Genomic DNA, 24,869 nt, shown 5'->3' with positions numbered 1-24,869 from the left:
TGTCTCTATAGTAACGGCGGCGGCGACTGTCCTGGGGGAAAGGGGACAGAGCCCCGGCCTGGGTTTCCAAAGGATTGTTCTTCTCATTTGCCGGTTCCCTCTGCTCATTATTCTCGCTGCCACCTCGGACCGCATCCGAGGCAGGGTGGGCAGCGCCGCAGCTCCCGGGAGCCGAGAGGAGGAAGGGTGCACGCACAGTCATGACAGACCCCGCGAGAGTAATAGCCGCCAAAGGGACACCCGGGGCTGCTGCCGCCCGGGGGTAGCCCCTCTCCCGTCAGCACCGCGCGCCCCGTGTGCCCGTCCAGCCCGCGTTCTGACCGCATCCCTCCGCGCGGTCCTGCGTCCAGGCCGGTCCGTGTCCATTTCAGCCGGCCGCGTTTCTCCCGTGGCCTTCCCTGGCGATGACTTTCCCCTGCAGGTGGTAAGTGAGGTGAACCGGTATATTGGCCGTAGCCCAAAGCCATGCTTTGTTTACTTCGTTTTGTATGAAAAGAAAAGAGGGAAAATTAGGAGCCACTCCTGGCAGCCATACAGTTTCCACAGGAAATACTAGCATTCTTTGAGGAACACGCTACTGCTTGCAGAGAAGAAAGTCTCGAGGAAACAAAAAGGCAGGAGCATTGTTGCTCATTTCCAGTGGGCCGCTAGGAGAGGAGACACGGGGTTGTTTTTTCCTGTGGGAACATTGCTTTCCTTGGGAAAGTTAATTCAGGGAGCTCCCTGTCGGTGTCCGTTTCTCGCCTGCTGGTACCTGGGCTCCACGCCTCTTGGCTGTTACTGACAAGTGTCCATCAAAGAGCCCGGAGGAAGGGAGCACCCCCCCCCCCCCCCCCCCCCCCCCCCCCCCCCCCCCCCCCCCTTTTGTGTTGTGGAGCCCGGCCAGGGTGCAGTTTGCAAAATGAAATAAGGGCTGTCTGGGGAGGTTTATGAGGATTACATGTGCAGAGTCTGTCAATTCTCCAAGGTGTCACTCTAAACACGTAATTTCCAAGCACCACTTTCCTTGCTGGATCCGCAGGAAGGAAAAAACCCATTTCTCTCACTGTACAGCCGACATCCCAGTTGGGAATGGGTTGAAATCTGTATTTCATTTGTAAATATTGAAATTTTAAAAGGCAAAGAAAAAGAACAAGGTGTAGGAAAGCAGTTATGCTAACGTGCTCACATCTGGGAGAGAACGTCTACTGGGTATTTCTGATGCATCTCAATGTTAAATTACATGCAGCATGGTTAGAGTGCAGGGAGACCCCGTAAAGATGTCCTTAAAACTATTAGGAAAAGATGTGACACTTTGGTACCAATCGCAGAAGCTTCTCCGGAAGGCCATACTGACTGAAGATTACTCGTGATCAAACCTGTAGGAATTCCCACGTCTACAATCGGAAAGAAAAAGATGGGTGCTTGGCTCCCTCAGTTAGAAATAAGATATAAAAAAGGGATATAATTTTGAATATAAACTTCATTTTCTCCATAGCAAGCAGTTCATGAGAAAAGATGACAAGATAGTGGATTTGAAATGATGATGCCTTTGTTTCAACCGTTACCATGTGTTGCCGTCCAGAAGGTAGCGAGTAAAGCAAATGAATTTCTCTGTCTACTATGTCACAGCTTAGCTAATTCCAGGCAGTCGCTCTGGTGCAGGTGTACAGTGGAAATGTGGAACAGAGGCCAAGAAACTGTGTGTGTGCTGTTGTTTTGGAAGGAATCATAGCAGTGCTTTACTGCTCTTAAGAGGAGGGAAACCCACACAAACATCTAAAACAAACAAATGTCTTTGATATTATCAGAGAAAGCCTGGAGCTGTTTTTTCTTGCCAGACTCGAGGCATTTCTTGTCAAAAGAGGAAATCTCCCAAGGAGCAGGTGCACCATTATGAGAAACACAAGGGGATTTCTCTATTAAATGCAAAATCTAATTGAACAGTAAGGAGAGAGTCAGTGACATTCTTAGAATAGAAGCCTTGTTTTTGGCAGTCTGTCAGATTAGGGTTGTGAACCACATAGGAGAAATATGTGTCTTGGGAGAAAAATAATATCCTGGTGAAAATCAAACAGTTGCTTCTGTGAAACTTTTACCCTTAGTACATGCTTGCTTCTTCGTGCCCCTTTTTATTGGTATGCAGGTTCACTTGCAAGAAGTAATCGTCTGAAAATGAATCAATAAAATGGTTTCTAGGATGATATCTGCTATGCATGGTTTTGTACTTTATAGGTTAGATGACTAGATTTTATATTTTATGGTTTGCATCTTATCAGATCCTTTTTTAAGCTTGTAAAATTAATGATCTAAATATGCTTTGAAATGATGAATGTTAATGGATATGCTTGATGGAAAATACTGATTCCTAACTAGTCATTGTGTATTCACTTTGTGCCCAGGTGAGATATAAAAATATAAAGTACACAGTCTCCTTACAAGAAACTTAAAAGGGGGGAAATAGAACACATAAAAAATTAAATAATGGTACAAAACATGAAAGAAGGTATTTTAGGATTGAGTGCCCAAGACACTAAGTAGTAATTGAAAGGAATTCCTAGGAGAAAGTGACCAAATCAGCTTAGATGTTTTATCAATCATCCTTGACTGCGTAACAAATCACCCCAAAAGTTGTTGCTTGAAATAATGACTATAGGCCATGATTCTGTGGTCAGCAATGTGGGCTGGCTTCAGCTGGGTGGTTCTGCTGGTCTCCGTTGGAGTCCCTCAGGCATCTTCAGTCAGCTGGTGGGTTCGCTGGTGGCAGGATGAACTAGGATGGCCTCGCTTATATCTGGCAGTTACTAGGTGTTGGCCAGGTTAACAGGTGACTGGGACATGTACCTCCCATTCTCTAGCCTACTAGCCTGGGCTTCTTTACATGGCAACGAAGCAGTGTTCCAAGAGCAGCAATTCAAAAATGATTGTCAAGCCTCTGTTTGTATTGCATTTGCTATTCTCCCATTGACCAAATCAAGTCACAAGGTCACCTCATATTCAAGGGGTGTCCAAAGACCCCACTTATGATGAGAAAGAGCTGCATAAAATTATAGCCTTTTTTTTCTTTTTCAATCCACTACATGTTTGAAAACACTTGTTCCAGCAAAAGTTTTCTGCTGAGGAATAGTGTACTGTGAGATAGAAGAGAGAAGTGGAGCCTGCTTGTAGATAGCCCAGCATTGAGGTTAGGGAATTGCCCTGTAAATCATTGTCCTGTACTCTTTGTCCCGAAAGCCATGGGTAGGAGAGGAGTGACACAGTGATGATAAAATGGTAGCCATATCCTTCTGCTTGTGGCACCAGGTTGGCTTGGAGACTGTTGACCAGTGGCAGGGTCAGCAGACCATTGTTGGGAGGTGAGGAAGGCTCTGACAGTTAGAGGCAGAGAGAATGAGAAGGAAGGGATGGATCCGGGAGATCCCATAGTTAGGATTAGGTGACTGATTATAGGGGGTTAGTGAAAGCCTAGAGTCAAAGTCATTCTGATATTTAAAAAAGCTTATGTGACTGAAAGAATGATTGTGCTGTTGTGAGAAATCAGTAAGTGATTTATTTGGGGGGAGGAGAAATACTCAGTTTCAGAAAGGTCGATTAAAAGATAAATTGGATGTGAAAGTACTTTATAAGCTGCAGAGTATGCTATGAATGTTAGCTATTGCTTAGTGTTTAAATCACAGTGGATTGTGTATAGGTAAGTTCCTCTAGTTGTAAAGCAACAGAAAATGCAATGCAATGTGGAGGATATCCTAAGGGTCAAAGGAAGTCAGAGGAACTGTTCTCAGGATGGAAACGGAAGTACTCTGGGCAGCTGGGGAGCAGGAACTGATGTTCTTTTTCCTGAGGCACAGCTGGAGGTCTGCCCTTGGAGTGCTCTGCCCTTGGACTTAGCACAGAAGGAAAGAGAACACTTGGGCGTAGTTTGAGTGGCATGCACACTGCTGAGCCGGAAGCATTGATTGACAGCACCACCGAGACAGCACACAATGGGGAGTAGGTAGCTGCTTCCTCAAAGGACATGGGAGCACTATTGTCAGAGTGAGAATGGACGTATGGTGGGGTGGCAAAACCACCAAACCCCCACCAGCGATGGACACTTGAAGATTTATTTGAGTCTAGACACTGGGAAGTATACAGGGTAGGAGGTGACAAATTAAGCGTATTTATATAGATAGAGGTGTGGGTGCATTAATAAAGGTTAAATCATGCTAGTGGTGGGTTTTTCTCATGGGGAGAAAGTAAAGAAAGAAAAGAGGGCCCAGCACAATGTGTCGTCCAGGCTCCTCCATAAATGTCAGTCGATATTTTATTAGAGGGGAAGAGAAATTCAAATCATGTTCTGCTTTTTCCCCCAAGGGCTCAGTTGAAGTGCTGCTTCACCAGCGTTGTTTTTTAGATGGCCAGTCTGAAATTCAGGTGGTGTCCTCAACATCCAGGACAGCTGTGGGGCCAGACAGAAACACCTGGCCTCTCTAACATGACACAATTAGGCTGAACAGCATACACAGCTGCTCTTTATGGAAGGGCCGTGGTTGGATCAGCTCAAACCAAGCACAGAGCTTTATAATTTCTATTGTCTAAGTCTGAGAACCCTGAAGATATTCAGGAAATGTTAACTTAGTGAGTGAATGTGCCATTGTTGGTGCGGTAACATTTTCTAAGGCAGCCTGGCTTGGCTTTTCATTATTCACGGTGGAATTTGCTATAAAGTCCCTAAATGCCTTGTACAGATTTAAATGTTTTAAGATACTATTATCACAGTAATGTAGGTTTTTAAATCCACCACTCACAAAAGTAGACTCTTTTTTTCCCCCTTTTTTGAAACACAATTGTCTTCACTTTTTGTATTTGCCAGGACTCTTGGCAGCAAGTCACAGAAACCCAGTCTGTACTTGCTCAAGTAGGAAGGGCTATATCCTGGCTTCTGTACTGGAAAAGTTCAGGAAGGTTCCACTTCTTATTTCCTCTCATCTTCATGGTGGTAAAATGGTCCTCAGCAGCTTCAGGCTTAAACCCTTGCAGAAAAAGGGGATAATTCAGGATTAACTTAATTAGACCACTTTGATCCTGTGCGCATGCCTGAACCAGTTCCTTTGGCCAGAGGTGGAGCCTTTGGGAATGGGAGGGTGGTCTGTGTGCTGAGTGGCTTGGGAGGTGGACGAGGTGCACGGGAGTGTGGTCAGCAGCCCTCTTAAACCAGTTGACCTGAGTGTAGGAGAGGGTGGTTTTAAAAGGAAATATTGGAAGGAGAGAGTGGATGCTGGGCAAGTAGAAACCACAGATACTCTTTCATCTGTCTCTCCTGGAGGGTATTCATCCTCTCACTAAGCCGCTGGGGCTTAAACCTGGGACTGATCCTGATCTCACCTGCTACCTTTCCTCCTCCACCTAATCCAGTGGTTCTCAACCTTCCTAATGCCGCGACCCTTTAATACAGTTCCTCATGTTGTGGTGACCCCCAATTTCATTGCTACAAATTGAACATAATTAAAGCATAGTGATTAATCACAAAAACAATATGTAATTATATATGTGTTTTCCGATGGTCTTAGGCGACCCCTGTGAAAGGGTTGTTCGACCCCCAAAGGGGTCGAAACCCACAGGTTGAGAACCTCTGATAATCAATCTGCTGATTGACCGGGCCCCCTATGTAGCTCTCAGTCTTACTCTATTTCTCCTTTCGCTTAGACCCGCCCTGTTTTACTCTTTACAAGTCATCTGTAAAATGCTCCCTCCAGCCTCCCGGCTTCCAGGCCGTCCTCCTCACCACTGCCTGAGTGCTCTTTCTAAAGAACAGATGAAACGGAATCATGAATCCGTGGTCAGAAGGTACAAACCTCCAATTATGAATAAATAAGTCACGATGTGACACACAGTGTGGCCACTGTAGTTAATAATACTGTGTGGCATATTTGGAAAGTTGCTAAGAAAATAGATCTTAGAAGTTCTCTTCACAAGAAAAAAAAAAGGAACTGTGTGGGGTAAGAGATGTTCCATTCAAAACGTCACAGATAGAACTAGAGAGAAGCTCATAGAACTGTTCCAAACCTCAAAGCCTTGGGGAAAGGGGCGAAGTCCAGGCTCCTGCCCTGAAACCGAGGACCCCCTGCCTCCTCCTGAGGACTCGGCAGATGGACAGGAGGGAGGATGTCCAGCGAAGGCTTCTTCTTGTTGCCGACACTATCCCTGTGCTATACCGACCAATACAACACCAGGATCCCCAGATGCTCCATTTTCTCTCATTTTCAAGCTTTTGCATGTGCTGTTATCTCTAGAATATTGTTTCTCATTTTTGGAACTAGTGAACATCTACTCCTCCTTCCAAACTAAGCCCAAGTGTTGTTTTTTCAAGAAGCCTTTGCTGAACACCCCCTCCTACCTAGCCCCTGCACCAGACTTGACCCTGTGGTGCAGTGCTGGCTGTACTTGTCTGTCTCTCCTGCTGCTCTGATCTCTCTTCTTGGTATATCCCTGTGCCTCTCACATCATATATGCTCAGTATCTTTTTAAAAAAATATGTTTTTATTGATTTCAGAGAGAGGAAGGGAGGGAGAGAAACACCAATGATGGGAGAGAGCCATCAATCGGCTGCCTCCTGCACACCCCACACTGGGGATGGAGTCTGCAACCTGGGCATGTGCCATGACCGGGAATCGAACCATGACCTCCCACTCAACCATGAACCACCCCGACCAGTCTATTTTAAATGAATGAATGAAAAGATGTGCACGGAATCACTCATCTTTAGGGTTTGAAGTGATTGCTTTGTAGGGTTATGCTATTTCTTTTAACTTGATTCTCACATTTGTAGCTCAGTGTTGGACATGATGATAGGTGCTCTTTGAAGTTACTGCTCAGACACTCTCTCAGCTGGTGTGTGCTCTTTTCCTCCTTGGTCACTAAGAGATGCCTTAGGAAAGAAACTGAGATGTATTAGTGGCCAAACTCAATCTCGAGTCTAGAATCTGTGGCTCAGAAATCAGATGAGGAATACTTTGTCTTCCTACCATAGAAGATATTTAATAGTTAATATTTATGAGGTGTTTATTCTGTGTTGGGTGCTTACCAGATGCTTTACAATTATTTTCTTATTTAATTCTCACAGCAGCCCCAGGAAAGAGGGATTATCCCTATCATTCCTTCTCTCCATATGAGGAGACTATGATTTAAATGTTGAAGTAGCTCTCTTGCCACCAAGCGTCCCCTTGCCAGAGACTGTCTAGCCACTTGACGGTCATCTGGGTTGATGAGTAAAAAAATCAGTCTTTGGGCTCTTCTATTTCATTCATTACGATTTTTTTTTGTTTTTCTCTTAAAATGAAGTGACCACATTCTAAGAATAAAACATTCCAGCTGCCTCCCTTGGCCATTAATTATGTCAAAAAGGCTATGAAAAAGATGCATTTAAAGAGGTAAGAGCTGGAATACAATTGTTGAAATTAAGTTGAATTTCTTCTTTAGAAATTCCAGTCCTATTCCTTTCATTCTGCTGTTCCAGATGTAAGAGCTTCTTACAAAGGTTGTGCTGCAGTGTAGAACATGCAGGCCCCTTGAACAGCCACAGAAAAGTGAGTTTGGAGGGGGACTCAGACAGTTGTTCTGTGGATACATAAAATGAGCTAAGTACTTTGGAAGGCACAGAAGCTCAGTTGCTTTTTACCTGCTTTCAGTTTGAGTGTCTTTCGAGGTTGTGATAAAAGTTATGGATTCTTTCCTTAGAGAAGAAAAGGTGTGTATACACACACACACACACACACACACACACACACACACACACATGTGCACACGCCACTTTGAATGAGTTCATGGTGCTTCTGGGATCTGTGGAAGCCCATCTATGGATTTTCTGGGGCTCCAGGTTAAAAACTTTGTTTGAAAACTACAATCGAAAAGAAACATAGCCATTGTTGAGTGTTTACCATGTGTCACATGTAACCATTTATTTAGTGTTTACCATGTATCACATGTAACCATTTATTGAGTGTTTACCATGTGCCGGTCCTTTGTGAAAAGTACAGTATGGCTAACCAACCCTCTAAGACAGTGGTTCTCAACCTTGGCTGCACATTAGAATCACCTGGGAATCTTTTGAAAATCCTGATTTCTGGGCCTCATCCTCCGGAAATTCTGTTTCTTTGTTACTAATGTTGTGGCTTCACCCCATAACAAAGAAACAGAATTTCCGGAGGGTGAGGCCCAGAAATCAGGATTTTAAAAAGATTCCCAGGTGATTCTAATGTGCAGCCAAGGTTGAGAACCACTGCTCTGAGACATGCATTATGAGCCATTTGAAGCCGTGGAGAATGAGGTTCAGAGAAGGAAGTGAGTCTCCCAGCTGCCAAGTGGTGAGAGGGGAATGAATCACAGAACCCAGATCTGCATCACTGCTACTTCCTGCTGCCTCCACGCTCTTTCGTCTTACCACGCTGGGCAGGAGACCTGAGCCAGTGAAATTCTGAGCCTGTGTTAGTCCTGACTCCCCTCAGCCGTCAACTTCCTTGTTTAAAGGGTCTGCTTCTGCCAGAAAAGCCTCCTGGCAGCTTTCCAGCTCACTGTCCTTCACCTGGCACAACCTGCCACCGGTAGATAACATCATTAGAGCAATCCAGCACCAAGCGTGACCATTCCTGGTGAGTCCCTGGCTTGTTCCTGATTGCAGTCTATATACCTGGAAACTTTAACCCAAAAGATCGATTCTCAACAACAAAAATGACTGCAGCGTCTCCCCTGGGACCTGCCCAGAGGTGTTTATTTGGGACCCGCTGTATTTTGGGCTCTGCGCTGGAATCTGTGGTCAGAGCAGCGAGCACACAGTGTGGTGCCTGAGCTCATGGCACTTTCATCTAGCTTACATCTAGCAGACAAGGGGGCTAACACAACTTCAATGAAATGCAATACATTGCATGAAAAAGGAAATATAAAGGATGTGTTCTATGTGCGTTTCTGTTCCTTGTGCAGCTTCAAAGTTCTAGCGACAAACCTCCCCCCCTTCTCTATCCCTTTCCTCCCTCTCTCAGGCTGTTTAGAGTACTACAGATTTCCAGAAACTTGGCTGACAGAGGCAGGGGGACACATCTGCAGAGCCATTCATCTTAGTTCCCCCCTTTACAGATGAGAAGGCAGAGTGACCAAATGACTGGCCTCAGGTGGGGTGAAGACAGGCCTAACTTGGTAGTCTGATCTCAGGCAGAGATGGCTCACTGTAAACCACAGGCTGCTGCTAAACTATTCGCAATGTGCGTATTGTCACTGTTTTTGGCCTTTATGTTGTGGCCTCTCTGCAGCAATGAATGGCAGGCAAGCACTCTTCAGGAAGCAGAGCGTGCCAGGTCCACCCACTCTTCCAGGTCCGCCCTCCTTCGCAGCCCATGAGAGGTTCCCATGATGCTGTGTCTTTTCTCATTGTGGTCACTTCTCCCTGCTTGCCTGCCCTCGACCGCCTCCCAGGTGTCCTCCCCCCAGTGTTGTCCTGTGACTGCTTAGACCAGAACTGGCTGGTAGAATAATAAGATCCAGGAAAGTGAGCCACATAGGTCATTTCAAATGTTCTAATAGGCATGTTAAGAAAAGTAAAAGGAAATGGATAAAGTTTTAATAATGTATTTAAATTAACGCAATACATCCAAAATATTAGCATTTCCCCATGTAATCTATATTTAAGAATCACTAATCAGATTCTTTGCATTTTTTTTCAAACTCTTTAAAATTTGGGCTGTACTTTATTCTTAACTCAGACTAGCCACACTTGTGATTCTCAGTAAGCACATTAGGCTAGTGGCTCCCATAGTGGTGGACTGCGGGCTTGGGCTCTGAGGAGGACCTGGGAGTCCCAGGGGCGACTCTGTCTCCCTCAGCTCTTTGCTTGCACCGTCACTGTTGCTTATGCAGGAGGTGTTGTAAATGGCAGTCTGTGCTCTTAAACCTGGCTCGTGAGGGTAGAGAATGTGTCTGTCATCTTTCTGTCTTCATTGTAGAGTGCAGTGTTCAGTAGGCCCTCATTTGGCATTTAGAACATTGGAAATGCATTAATAAGAGGGAGGATTCATTGGCAACCCCAGCTTCTGAAGGGATCAGCTTGTGGGGCTCACCTCGCCAGCCCTGGCACCCATCTTTTAATCCCTGATGCTGCCCAGTACCACGGAACTACATTTGAATCAGACTGAATGGAGAGGGGGGGCCTCTATCGTCAAAAGGAATACTAGAATTGTACTGAATCTCTATGGGTCTTGTTTAGCTTTAGGTTTTACCCCTTCTAATATTGAATACTAAAGAAATTTATCTGCAATCTGGTAAGTTAAATCATATGGTCTTATTTAACAGGATGACAATAAAAAAAAGACCAAACACCAAAACTAAACTCATCCACTGAACAACCCTTCTACTGAGCTTACATAAAAGACCAACTGACACCTAGAACAGTAAATATACAAGGAAGGAAGAGCCTGCACTGGGAGCTGTTGGAGTCATCATGATATGCTTTCTCCATTTCCAGTGGTTTTAGATCATCACTACCCCCTTCCCCCCAAAGGGAGATTTATATCCCCGAGTAAATGTGCCCTTGCACATACAGTATTTAAATTTTGCAAGTGTTTCTAACCAACTAATGTGTATCTGCTTGCTTGTCTACTTTACCCCTAATGATAAATGTCACTTAAAATAATTCAGACAACCGCGTCTGAAAGATTGGTACTCCCATAAAACCATACTAACCACATATTTCAAATAAATTCAAAGTTTGAAAATAGAAGAAAATATGAGTGTTTGATCCGTGAAGTCATATAAACATTTTCAGAAGGGATTCTTGTCTCAGAAAAAGAGTATGGTTACCTCAGGCCCACTTAAAGAGCGCACTGAAAGAGAAAACGGACTGAGGTCTAACCTCCCTGTTACCATTGTTTACCAGTTTTAACCTGGAAAGTTTATTGACCTGCTTGGGGTTTCCGTTTCTCGGAGTGCATACAGCTGTCGCACACTGTGTAGGAGGACGATGAATGAAGTCTAGAAAATGTTTTGAACAGTTCCTCCAAAAACTCTTTGGAACAGTTGGAGGGCAAGGTAGCTTGCCAATATTTTTGCAAAGTCTAAAAAAAGTTAGAAAAATCATAGCATACATCATGCAGTAGATAACTAAACACTAGCCATGTATAAGTAATTTGTAGATCTCTTCTTTAGTAAGTCAAGATGGTACAAGACAGACAAAGCTTTGCATCTGTTGGCTCCACTGTTGGGAATGCTGCTTTCATTTTCAAGTCTCTTAAAAAAGAACCCGTGCCTCTCTGCAACTGTAATATACTTCTTCCAACACGACGGCTCTGGTGTGCTGTGTTGGTGTAATTGAAAACCTATAAAAAGGCTGAGAGCTACTTTTGAATTGGCTCAGTGAACTTGGACTGGATTTGTCAAAGTGGTGAAAGGTTTAAAGGAATTTTCATAAATGAGGTCTCCAAGCTGTGTTTTAACCAGAGAATTCCAATGAACTCCAAGGCCCGTGAACTTGGAGAATAGCGCCTCAGAGAAGAGCAGTCATATCAAGATGGAAATAAATGATTCATTTTCATTCCCCGAGTTCTGCCGACGTAGGCACACTTAGCCGCTGATCATCATAATTTAGCAGTACTGTTGTGCACTAAAAATACAATTTAAAAGTCTAATCTTTAATTAAGTTGAGCACTCGCAGATTAACATGGTTACAAATCTTGGGCACTGGATCGAGCACAGTGTTTACTCATGTTGCTAGGAAATAGCAGAGCTCTTAGCGAGTCACGGATTGATTTGGGAAGAGGAGGGATGTGAGCTTCTCCCGGTAATGTACTGGATCGTTTCTTCTTTGTTTTGTTACAGGGTGTATGTAAATGCATTTCACGCAGCAAAAGTCTTGCACATGCAGAGCTTTTGTTGGCAACAGAAGGCACAGTTGTGGGTACCTAAGTGAACCTTTGGAGGGTATTTGAAATAGTGATTTTTACCTAGAGCTCTTGGGTGCAATAAGCATTATGAAGTATTTGAGTTTTTAATTAAATGAATTTTTCCATGTGTTAGAATTATCAAGAAAATAGATTATTCCTTAAAATATAATTATAATGAGGCTAACTGATAGTTTTACATTCTTGCCATTAGTGGCAAACTGTCCAGTGAGTATAGAAATTTGATCCAGGTTGATGGTTTTCCAAAATCATTTAAACTTGCCTGTAGGAAATCAACTTTGCTATTCTTTTTTTCCTTTCCCTCCCTTTGGCAAACCTTGCTACATGACACATTGTACAATCGTTTTTTAAAATGCAAAGCTAGTGCGCGGCATGAAAGGCGGTAGCGATGCCAGCTTGTTTGCCTTGTCCCTGAAAAAGATGAAAGATTTCTATGTGCTGTTTGAGTCAGGACCAGGCATGAAAGAGTGCCTCTCCAAGCTCAAAACAGAACTGAGAAAAAACCTACAGGGACAAATTCCTATTTGATCTATTTGAGGCTGGCCCTTGTACATGGGGCTGGTATTTCAAAGCAGAGGCCTTTCTTAAGAGATGGGAACGAGCGGAATACTTGATTATCTTGAGGCACAACACCAGGCTTGGGATGGCTTATGCTTCTTAGAGGACTTTACCCTGTGTTCAAGCTCAGAACAACCTGGGGATAAGTAGGAGAGAGTGCTACTGAAGGGCAGGATCATGACTGCACTCCAGGATACATGCCCATGACCTCTCTTGGTAATTAGCATACTTGTAACTTCCCTCTGGATAATTATCAACTCCTTCCTGTAGAAAGCCAGTTGTTGATTTTGGTAAGAATTACTTTCTCAATCTTACCCAGCACAGCTCCAGGTATAGACTGTATGATCAATATTTGTTGGTTGAATAAATGAATCCTTCAACAGGTCTTGCAAGTAAATCTATTAATAATATAAGACCCAAGGCTTACTCTATTGAATTAAACGGAGGTTAAGGGCTTGGCTTGTCTTCTAAAAGATATCAGCATGTTACCTGTGTTATTTATATTCAGAACACCCTCAGAGGCAAGATACTGCCAAACAAATGGGCAAAATGCCACATGATGGAAGGTTTCACTGCTTAGCTGCTAGATGGAATAGGTGATGGAATTGTACGAGGACTAAGACCTGCTTTTATAGAACTATTGATGCTGGAAGGGAATTGGAGATTTGACAATAATGAGATGGAAAGATAGAATAACAAAACTGGTACACAGATTGTAAGCTTCTTGGGGGTCGTAATTATTTCCTGTCATTTCACTGTCTCCCAAGACATCCATCAGCATGTTTATAAATGGTGTGGTATAAAGATGGTGGGTAGGGGGCAAAATACCATATTGGTTATGAGCATGGACTTGAACCTCAGAGCAAGGCTTACCTTAGCTTCTTTCTATGCTTGTGACCAGGGCAGCTTACGGAACCTCTTGATGTTTTGATTTACTTTTTCTTTCGCTAATAAATATTTAGTAATTGCCATATTTATTCAAGGAAAGTTTTGGATGTTTGGGATAAAATGGGAGTAATGGATGTCAGATCCACTCTCTTCCTTTCTGCACCTTCTCTGTGTGCTGAGATATTTGGACTAAATCAGCAGGATCCTTTCTTCTTTGGCTTCTGGTTGGGTTTGGCCAATGGGAGGCAGTAGCAGGAGGTACAGGAAGAGAGTTTGAGCTGTTTATTTCCTGGGTTCCCTACTTACCAGGTCACCTCCCACTACTGTAGGCCACAGCTCCTGGCATGCAGCCAGCTCCCTAAGACTGCTTTATGAATTCTGGTAACTGTGCTCTCCTCCAGATATTTCATGCTGATGACTCTTTCCTTTAGTCTTATTAGCTCACTATATCATCTCTTAAAGTTTTTCCAAACCCTGCCCACACCTTTGCAAATGTCTCTTTATTAAACTACCCTCAAATTGCATTTGAATGTGTTTCCTTTTGGGAGCCCAACACTAGTGATGACCTCTCTGAGATCATGTTCAGAATGACATGATCGAATTTAGTACAATGATTGGCTCATAGGTTAATGTTATCAGTTTGTTTGTTTTTTACAAAGTATTGGATTTGCCACATTTATTGTATTTCTTTAAAGTTTTAAAAATATGAGAAGAAACATATCATCTTGCAAATTTTAAAAATGGAAAAAGTGAAACATACACTCAAGGGCTAAAGTTGCAGTGCTTCAGTGGCAAAACTAAAAAGATACTTACCTTGTTTCTTTGCACAGGGTATATAGTTACAACATGTCTGCAAAAGAAATTTATAGCATTAAAGTATTTAATAAATTAAAACATAACCTACTGGTATAATTGGGTATACCTAATGTTATAAACGAATCTATTCATGACCACTGAATAATAATTGGTTTGAATCATGGACAGTTCAGCATCTTCATTTCATTACTGTAAGGGGGAGGGCTAAGCATTTTCATATTTATACCCTCTTGGTAGTTTCAAAGCAGATGATTCCTAGGCCTGAATTTTTTGTGGGCTCTTGAGGGTAGATCTGTTTGTTTATAATCAAAGCTGAATAGGATACAGCACCATGGTGCTTGTATGGTAGATTTTCTGCACATAACACATTTTTCTAACTTCTGTCTTAAAAGTTCTCATTCTTTAGTCCCACAAAATAGGTCACTCTGTTATATTTAGAGTCATCTTGTCTATAACTTATAGTACACTCATGAAACTGTCGAGAATGAAAACTAATGAATTCCTGAAGAAGTAGTGGTTGGTTTGAAAAATAAAACATCCAGCAACTTATTTCCATTTTTTAATAAATTCGTCATAGTTGTTGAAATTTCAGACCATATCAATGTATCTTTCAGTGTCTTAGAAAAATTGTATAAGTATTTTCTAACTAGAAAACAAATGAATTTCAGAAATGTCTTCTTTTTACAATTTAAGTAGAGTCAAGGGAGGAATAGCAATTTGGAAGGCCTTTTGATGTCAGTCCAAATAAGGATTTATAGATTGTCCCTTTCTATTCAAGGAGCTGAGTAGGCAAAAACAAATATCCTGTTGCTAGAAGAGTTGATGCTTCTAGAAGGAATGTTTGTCATTTGAACATTTGGATCTCTTTTTATTCTTTAGCATTTTCCTTAAAAGTCAACTCAGGTATGGCTCCTCTCTTCTTTTATTGTAAAGAATATGCTTTTCATGTATTGGGCACTTAAATATAAATTTTCTCAATTATTTATCTATCATCTATGTCTGTCTATCTACCTACCTACCTACCTATCATCTATCATCTTTGAATTGTCCTTTCTGGAAATAGTACACTAAAGTGCCATAACGATCTCCTAATTGATCCTAGTGAATCACCCTATTGTTTTGTTCCAGCCCTCTACTTCTGTTTAGATTTCATCTCTTCTTATTTTGCCTTAGTGAAATACAGTGGCATTTTCGCTTAGAGGAACTAGTGTATTTATAGTAATTATTATTCTAAATGATTACACTATTTTCACCACATTAGTTATTTTGGCATGAGTTCTAACCTCATGGGATTAGAAACACTTCTTAGTAGAGCATACTGAAAATAGCATATTATATGCCTAAAAACCTTCTGTGGTTGTGCACCAAGCAGAAGTCCTCATAGGTTTTTTAAGTAGGGTAATTGGTGGTGTTTGCAGATAGAGGACACATCATGCAGTCATTCTATAACCATGCGTTGGTACCATTTACTGTGTAGATGCAGTCTTTTATTTCTAGGAAGGAACGTGTTTCTATCTAGTGGAGGAGAAAAGTTGTATATCAACAGTACAGGCGTGGATCAAGTGCAATATAGTAGGAAGGAGGAGAGAGCTATGAACTTCACCTGGAATTGAGAGGAAGGTGGTGAGATTATCAAGAAAAGGTGGTCAGATTCTCAGGAAAAGTAACATTTGATTTAGAGTGAAAGGCCAAGTGAGTGTTCACCAGGCAGAAAATTTAGGGGAGGGCATTGGGTTCTGACAGACTTGGAAAATCGTATTTTGATGTGACTTCACAGTAAGATATATGGCATGGTGTCGCAGGAGATAATGTTAAAAGGACAACTGGAGCCAAATCTTGATCCATTTCCCACTACAGAAAAAAGGGAGCTTATAAATCTTTTTCAATGAGTGATATTAATAAATAACCCTGCATAGATTCTTGTGTCATCCATTCTCAGGGCTTATGCTATCACCTGACCTTCAATTTTTATCTCTAGCCCTGGGCTAGAGATCTTTTCTGTCTTCTGGGTGTCCACATTTTGATGGTTCATCAGTTCTCACAGAGTCTACACCCCAGAAAATAAATTTATCACCTCTCCCTCAAAATCTTGGCTCTGTCCCAATTTCTTAGTTTAGTGAATGACCCCAATTTTCAAGGATATCATCCATAAATCCCACCTCTCAAAATTGCCTTATTTATTCATTTATTCTAAACATTATTGTTTTCTTTCCATTCCTTTTTTTAGTGTCTTTATTCAGATTGTCATATTTTCCCTTTGATTATTGCAGCAATCTCTTTACCCAACTCCACCCTTTTTTTATCAATTCCCCCACTGCTACCAAGTTGATCTTTCTAAGATTGATTGCATTAATGACCGTGCTAATATATTTTTAGTGAGTTTTCATTGCCTGTGGATAAAATCCAAAATCCTTAGCATAAAGCCCTTATGATTTGGGCCCTGCCCATCTGTCCAGCCTCCTGGATCCCATGACTTATCCTCTCCTCTTCTCTAGACTCATGAAACAACTTGAAGCTCCCTGCAATTCCTACTAGTAGTGTATTAGTGTCCTGGGAAATTTCCTGTTCCTATTCCCAGCCTTGTTACCCTGTCACCTCACTCCTCCTGACCTCTGCCTCCACTCACCTTAGGGCAAGGTGTTTCCACAACTGTGTGGTGGTAGATTATTTACTTTTCTCTGTTTCCACTAGACTTCAGGCTCCTCAGTGCCAGTTACCATGTCTTATTCATGTGCTTAGCTTCATGTCTGGCACAGAGGTATAGCAAGAATAATTGTTTTTATAAAGCACTTATTACAGATGAGGCAAGGTGCTAAATTATTTCCATGATTTATCTCCTTTAAAGGTGAAAAACAGAACCAAGCCAAAATTAGGCAAGAGAAATGTTACATGGAGTTCAGTCAAGACAGTATTTTAGCAAAGCAAGTGACAATTTAAGAGATCTATACTAAGGTAGAGACAGTAGAAACCAAGTAAGAATTCATTATAATGATTTCTAGAGATACTGGATGGATGGATGGATGGATGGATGGATGGATGGATGGATGGAAGGAAGGGAGGGAGGGAGAGCGGGAGGGAGGGAGACTAGAAAGCCCAGCATGTGTTTTTTAGAACTTGCTGTAGAACTTACTGTATTTAACTTACAAATCTTAATAACTTCAGTGCAACGAGTTTATTGGACTAGAGGACCAACTATCTAGGTGAAACAAACCTTTGACTGGAAGCTTAGGGATTATAGGTAGAGAGTAATGGTTAAAAGTGTGACTCCGGAATCACAGTGCCTAGTTTGAATTCTTGCTCAGCCATTAACTAGCTATAGGACCTGGGACAAATTATGTAACCTTTAACATGGAGGCACCTTCATTGTTGGGGTGTGTTCATGATTAAATGAAAAAAGAAAAGCATGTGCTACTGTAGCATAGTGGGATATAGCAAGCATTCAGTGAAATATGGGGTTACCTCCATGTTCAGCTTCATTCCTTAGCAATAGTGGGAAAGGGAGCAATTATTGTGTTTGTACTTCAGCTCATATTTTCGATTGGCCTTCATCGTGTTTTGCAGATGTGTTATAACAGGAGAAATTTTGCTTTGTTTTATATTAAAAATGACAATTGTGTATACTAAAATCCACTGTAAGGAATTTGGTTAGGGTGCAGCCTAAGGGCATTGGTTCCCCCCCCCCCCACACACACACACAATTTCTGTAAAAGTTAGTGAGGAGGACAAATAAATGTTAGTGGTGAACATTCACTTAATGCACATAGTGTATTAAAATATGGTACCTAGTTAATTCCTTTTTGGTTGGGATTCTCAAGTTCATTTGTTTTGAATGTTCATTAAGTAGTTCTTTTTACTAGTCATTATTTTAGCTATATAGTCAAACATCTTACCAGGAAGAACCCTTAAAATATGCTATTTTCAAAATGCTCAGAACATATCATTAGTCCCTATGTATTTCAAGGTAAAAGTATTGTGTCCTTAAGGAGAATTGTCCAGAAATAATGGGATTCTCAAGTTCATTTGTTTTGAATGTTCATTAAGTAGTTCTTTTTACTAGTCATTATTTTAGCTATATAGTCAAACATCTTACCAGGAAGAACACTTAAAATATGCTATTTTCCAAATGCTCAGAACATATCATTAGTCCCTATGTATTTCAAGGTAAAAGTATTGTATCCTAAAGGAGAATTGTCCAGAAATAAAAATAAAAATAAAATTGTTGGCTTAATGACTGCCCAACCAATAATAAACACTGAATAAGCACGATAGTGAAGCTTTTATAGCTTCTTTGACTTCTTTGTTTTGTTTTTGTTTTTTTGTTTTTAGCACGATAGTGAAGCTTTTATAGCTTCTTTGACTTCTCTGTTTTTTTTGTTTTGTTTTTGTGTTTTTTTTAATGGATACAGACTCAGTACATTTGGTGTCTCCTCTCAGTCTGCTATCATTCTCTTTACTTTTACCTCATGTTATTTTTTTTCTGTCATAGCTCCTACCCCAGCTTAACATAGCCTATGCTTATTTGCTTATTTATTGTCTAACTCCCCCCACTGCTTGTAAGCTGATATGAGGACTTTTCTTTGTTCACTACTATATTCCCCAAACTTAGCACAACACCTGGCCCATAGCAGAAATTGAGTAAAAATTTGTTGAATGAATAAGTGTACAGATATAAGCCTGTGCTTAGTAGAGAGTCCTAAATGGGCTGTGCTGCCAGATGAGTGCATTTTGTGCACATTGTTTGCTGAACATAATGCAACACTTGTTGTCTGAAAACAAAAAACTTGGAAACTACAAGGAAGTATCAATAGAAAAATGTGAAATCACTCTTCAACTCTGAGACAGTGAGTTAACATTTTGGTGTGTTACCCCTTCTTGTATTTGATATCATAATTATGTGTCATCCTGGATAGATTATTTTGTAGCCTGCATTTTTTCACTTAGTATTGTATGATCAGCATCTTTCTATATTTTTACGGAAGTTATACACTCATATTTTTAAATGTTGGAGTAAAAATATATTTCTTCTGCCTTCCACATAACAACAAAATAATGAAAAGCAGAGAAGAAAATCCATCTATAATGCAACAAGTCATTAGCAACAACCCTAAAGCACAAACCTTGGCATACACCTGCCAGGTCAGTAATGTTCACTTACAGGAGAAGGAAGACATAAGAACCTAGTCTCATATCTTGGGCCTTGAGCAAGACCACAGATTTCCTCCTGTCAACTGATGGTCATGAGTGCCATTTCAAGCCAATAGGAATCCCCAATTTAGGGTGCGAAGAGGGAAATTGTACTCAGTGCAAAACAGCTCGATTGTGATACAGCAAGTCTGTGAAAACAGCATAGCTGTGAGGCAGTCCTGGGGCCAGGCAGCCCAGAGGCCAGGCCCCTTTCTGGTTAGACAGCTCTGCTCTGCTCCTTTCAGTCCGCTTTGCGCTCTGCTGGTCTGCTCCACTGTGCCCTCGTGTAAGACGTCTTCTGTGTTTCAGCTCCAGCCAGGAAACAAAGTCTTCTGTGGGAAGGGAAAGTGCATTCTTAGAGCCAGAGGGTAGTGGCTGTTATGGACAGAAGTTTCCACCCCGGTCTCTGATTGCTTTGTTCTCATGCAAATGAAGACTCCAAATCCTCGCAGTTTAATTGGTTCAAAAGGCACTGCTACCCTCATTGGTCAGAAAAGAACGGCTCTGGTTGGGTGGAGCTACACAGCTCCAATTGGATGGGGAAAGTCTCAGTCCTATTGGTTGAAAGAGGATTCCAGGAACTCCTTAACAAGGGCTCGCTCAGAGGGCAGAAACATAGTACAGGCAGGCAGTTCACTGCAGAGGCAGGGAGTTCAGTGCACGCTTCTCCCTGAAGGGCAGTTTGCTTGAGAGGCCATGTATAGAAATGGCTGCTAGGCTCTGTTTGTGTGTGTGTGTGTGTGTGTGTGTGTGTGTGTGTGTTTTGTAATTTGAGCCCAGTGAGCCACCAGGAACCCTTTTTAGTAGGTGTCTTCTTTGTCAGGGTTCACACTTCAAATTACATGCATTGCCATAAAAGACATCTCCAGTGTTCCCTGACTTGTGTGACAAGACCTAGAGCTGTAGATAGACTGTGGGTGAAGTTGGGAGTGACTCTAACCATCCAAGTGTTGCGGCTGAAAGGCAGACGAAATGGAACTGGAGGAGAAACCATCCTCCTGTGCCATTTTAATTTGCTGCTGCCTAGCCTGCTGGCTGCGGGAGCCTGGCGAAAAGAGGGAGAGCAGGCAGCACTGCTTTGAAGGCTTGCTGTGAGGCACACTAGAGCAAGCCAGGGGAGGGACAGGGGCAGAAGGGAAGGGCTTTCTGGAAGAGCTAGCCAGGGAAATGCACTACTTATTTCAGACCCTGAGAACACAAAGACACCGACTAGTATTTGGTAAATTGAAAGAGTAATTTCTCTCTAACCTTTTTGGTAGAGAGACATGGCCACTAGGGAGAAAATACCCCATTAAGATTAGAAATAAGAATGAAATAGCTGAGCTCGTACAACTTTGTGTAGTTTACAGAAAGGGGTTAGCCTAAAGATAGGAGCTATAAATCAAAGATTAAGCAACATGGCACACAAGGGCATGTGTTTCTGTAATTGTAAAATGAGCTTTGCAGCAGAAGGTGATGCTGAGCTGTTCAAATTGCTGGGATGTCACTGTTTATTTATGAGCCAAGATAAAACTCACTTTTAGATAAATGACTAAATTGAAATACTATAATGCATCCCATTGAAGTGCTGCTATGGTTAACAAATGTGGCTATAAAAATGTCAAATTATTATGGAACCTCTTTGCGGGTTAGGTATTTTCTGGGGCCTATCTCCTCAGTTTGTTGAGTCCCACTAGGCTTTGCTACAGCCTGCCTTGTGTGGCCAATACACAGGAGTTACTGTAAAAACAAGACCTAGGGCTTTCTACTTCACACAGCCCTGAAGAACCTCTGGAACTCTTAAAACCAGAACTGTTATTGTCAATGATATTATTAATTAGATGAAGTAGGTATAAAAACACTCTGTTGACAGGGACCATACCTGATTGCCAGAAAAACAGTGGCTCTTCAAAATTCAAGTGCATATTTAATTTGCATCTTTACATCCTACATTCTAGTTGGTCTACCATTTCCCTTGAGCATGCAAACTGTGGTATCTCTCTGCCACATTTAACCAAGACAGTGCTTTTATGATACTGGGTGGGGCAAAGCAGGTTTACAGTTGTTCATATGGGGAATTAATAGAATTAATTAATTAATAATAATAATACAAGAATAAACTGTGTTTCACGTACTCACAAGTGTAAACGTATGTTTGCTCGACCCTGTATAACTCATGAAAAAAGCCAGTGCAAGATGACACAAGAGCAGCAGTCCTGCCTTTTGTATGCCTTGCAGGTTACGAATGGAAATCGGTTCATGTTAGAAAATCACATTTTACATTTTACATTTTATAGGCCACAGTGGGAGACAGATGATGATAATTCAGAAACAAGGGGGCAATGGAATATATGCTATGGTGGCTATGGAGGAGGTGGCGGTCACAAGAGAAAGTAGATCCATACAGAAACTGAGCTTTGTAAAGAAGAGAGAAGGTAATCAAGAGGATGGGTCAGGTAGCAATGTCGGAGGATGCTATAGCGGGCTAGCATTCTCCAGAGAGGTTGTAAGAAAGGAAAGGAAAATGAACATAGAATGGCACACTAATTATAGCGAACACAAACTTACCATGTGCAGGCACTGCCCTAAATGCTTTACGTAAGTCAACTAATTGAATTTTCACAATAACCCAGTGAGATAGGAATGATTAACATCACCACTATACAGATGGGAAAAAAAGAAGCATAGAAAGTTTTTAAGTGACTTGCTTAAGTCACATAGCTAACAAGAGGCCCAGCTGGGAACTGAACCTGGAGACCTCAGACCCAAGCCCACACTCTTGATCATGACACTGTATTGTCTCTTTCAGACATGGGTTACAAATTAAGATGATTTGTCAGAGTATATTGTATGAAAAAGTGAGTTAGTCAAGTCTTTGCTTAAGGTCAATACCTGAGTAATTGATATCAAGACAGTTACAGCAGAGGTGACAAGTAAAAGGGCACACAGGTTCATGTTCGTGGACATCAGGTAGTAAAATTGAGTGAGGGAAAATAATAGCAAAGGCCTCATCTAGGAATTTTGGATTTATATTAGAAAAATTTTTCTTTTAAAAGTTTTATTCTGCAATTGAAAAATATCTTTTTAGATATGCAACTTTACAGAGATTAAATAGAGTTTAAAATACTTTATTGTCACAATATACAAATGAATAAATCACTGATTTTGAGTAAGTGTCTAGTGAATGATTCTTTCAACTTATGCCCCTTGGGCCCGCGGGCCGTAGTTTGCCCATGGCTGGTCTAGTGAATGAGTCTTTCAACTTATGCCCCTTGGGCAAAGTGACGTTGACCCTATAGGTGTGGATGTAGTTTCTGCAGTTTTCAGGAAATGTTATTGAATTGCCAGAGACGTCATTAAATCACTGTAGATTTGGCTGGAAGATGCTTTCAAATGCATTTGACAAAGCTCCTTCCCTTGTAACAACTATCATCTTTGAAAAGGTGGGAAGAAGACTGAGGCAACGTAAGTACATATTTTTAAGAAATTTTCCTTGTTTCTTTTTTATTGAAAATGAAGATTATGTATTATCTTATTTTAAATAGAAACAAACCTAATGTTTTAGCATTCATCTTTAGTGAAATACAGTTGTTAAGGGGAAAACGTGTTTTATAGAGAAGTTTGAGTTGAACAATTTCCAAGGACCCAAAAGAAAGGCTACTTCATCTGCCATATCTGAGCCATTGTCTCTACAATGTCCAAATAACTGTTTAATTCAATTAACCACTCAATTCCCTGATCAACTGGGGAAAACTAACCATGTGGCTAAATTAACCTGTTTTTATTTTTTTCTCTCATCTTCCTCAATTAAAAGTACCTATTTGTAGTTGTAGAGAAAGCAGATGCATCAGCTCTTATGAACAATAAAATGTGTTTTAGTTATGATGGTACAGGAAGCCAGACCTTAGTAACCTTTAAAGTGCAATGAGTTTGGGCAGATGGTTTTACTGTTGTACATCAGGTTCCCTAGGAAACAGACTCTGGAGGAAGTTAGAGAGTTTTCTTGGGGTCAACACCTGTGGAAGAAGGAGAAGGAAGCAGATATGGGCAGAAGTTGGGCTCTGATTCTTTGTCACCAAAGGCCTCAGGTGACCTGTAGAGGGTGCTCCTCAGCAGTGTACTGAGTTGGGGCAAGAGGACCTGGCCTCTGCAAGCCCATGCCAGCCAGTCATTGGATACAGTGGGCCTCTAGAGCAGTGGTTCTCAAACTTCCTAATGCCGCAACCCTTTAATACAGTTCCTCATGTTGTGGTGACCCCCAATTTTATTGTTACAAATTGAACATAATTAAAGCATAGTGATTAATCACAAAAACAATATGTAATTATATATGTGTTTTCTGATGGTCTTAGGCGACCCCTGTGAAAGGGTCGTTCGACCCCCAAAGGGGTCGCGACCCACAGGTTGAGAACCACTGCTCTACAGGCTCTCTCTAGCTAAGGGCAATTCCCAGAGAAGGTGGACAGCTGAAGGTGCTCCTTCCCAGCAGCTGAGGGAATAATTTCTTTGGTCTTGAAAGGGAATCTGGGTAACACACAGCAGTATTTTCTATAGTAACTGACTAAAATGTTTTGACATTTTAAGAAAAAAATCGAAATAATAAAAAATAATTTCTCCATTTTATTGTAGACATTTAAGTTATACTATATACAGTTGTCACAGTTGTCTCGTTTGTACAAAGGCAATAAGGCTAAAAGAAATTTTGTTACCTGAATAAGCCTTTTTTGTATAGAAAAGAGAAAGAGGTCATATATTTAGTTATGTACTGGTTATCAAGAGAAAATATGTGTTGTATAATAGATAAAGTGATTCTACTAATAATAGATAAATAAAGTGAGCCAATTTTAGTCTTATGCACTGTATTAGTCTTTTTTTTAGGAACTTAACATGTAATTTAGTCTGTATTACTCCCCTGTGAGGACAGTACTGATGTCCTGATTCTACTGATAAATACACGAACTCAGAGAGGCTAAGTGACTTGTCCAAGATCACACAGCTACTTAGTGGTGTAGCCATGACTCTAAGCCAAGCCTGTCCAAATATAAGTTCTTTTTCTTGGTCCTATACCGTGTTATTGGTTCTGACCCTTGAACCTTAGCCAAAGATTTTCTGTTTCAATAGAAAACTTTTCACCCTAGTTTTACCTGTTTCCTTATCCAGCATTTTGTCCTTAAAAAACTCAGAAATTTTACTTTAAACTTAGTGTATACTGCATTTGACCCTTGCCACAATTTCTATAGGTAAGAGGCATGTATTTTTATCTCCACTTAAGCAGGACTGTAGTGCTGATGACAGGGACCCAGCATCCTATGAAAACAGGTCTGTTCTGGGATGACTTTTGCCCTATACCTCTTCCCCCATCTAATAGATGGTTTGGCAGGGAACAGAAGCTCATGCTGCTAAAATGTGGTGGGAGACAGAGGTGAAACTGATTCCACGTCCCATGCTTACTTCCCCTTCGGTGAGATTAACATGCGGAAAGAAAAATGTGTGTGTGTGTGTGTGTGTGTGTGTGTATTAAGTACAGAAACAAACTAGCCTTTG

The 24,869-nt window shown here is 41.4% G+C and overlaps 1 protein-coding gene across 3 annotated transcripts in view; it reads left to right on the top strand.

Annotated features, from left to right (window-relative positions):
- Nucleotides 1–6: 6 nt before the first annotated feature.
- The window catches only part of SNCAIP (synuclein, alpha interacting protein), a 142,636-nt gene continuing 117,773 nt past the window's right edge, over nt 7–24,869 (top strand). For 2 of the 3 annotated variants that reach the window (XM_005857123.2, XM_005857122.2), the window contains exon 1: nt 7–424. The gene's annotated coding sequence lies outside the window, so the exon portion shown is untranslated. Of the gene's footprint in view, nt 434–24,869 lie in introns of all 3 variants that reach the window. The other variant, XM_014542017.1, reaches the window with a different exon arrangement.

Source organism: Myotis brandtii, unplaced genomic scaffold (genome assembly GCF_000412655.1).
Source record: "Myotis brandtii unplaced genomic scaffold, ASM41265v1 scaffold1076, whole genome shotgun sequence".
NCBI classification, from domain to species: domain Eukaryota; kingdom Metazoa; phylum Chordata; class Mammalia; order Chiroptera; family Vespertilionidae; genus Myotis; species Myotis brandtii.
Note: the sequence above shows the minus strand (reverse complement) of the source record. Positions and strands in the feature narration are given on the sequence as shown.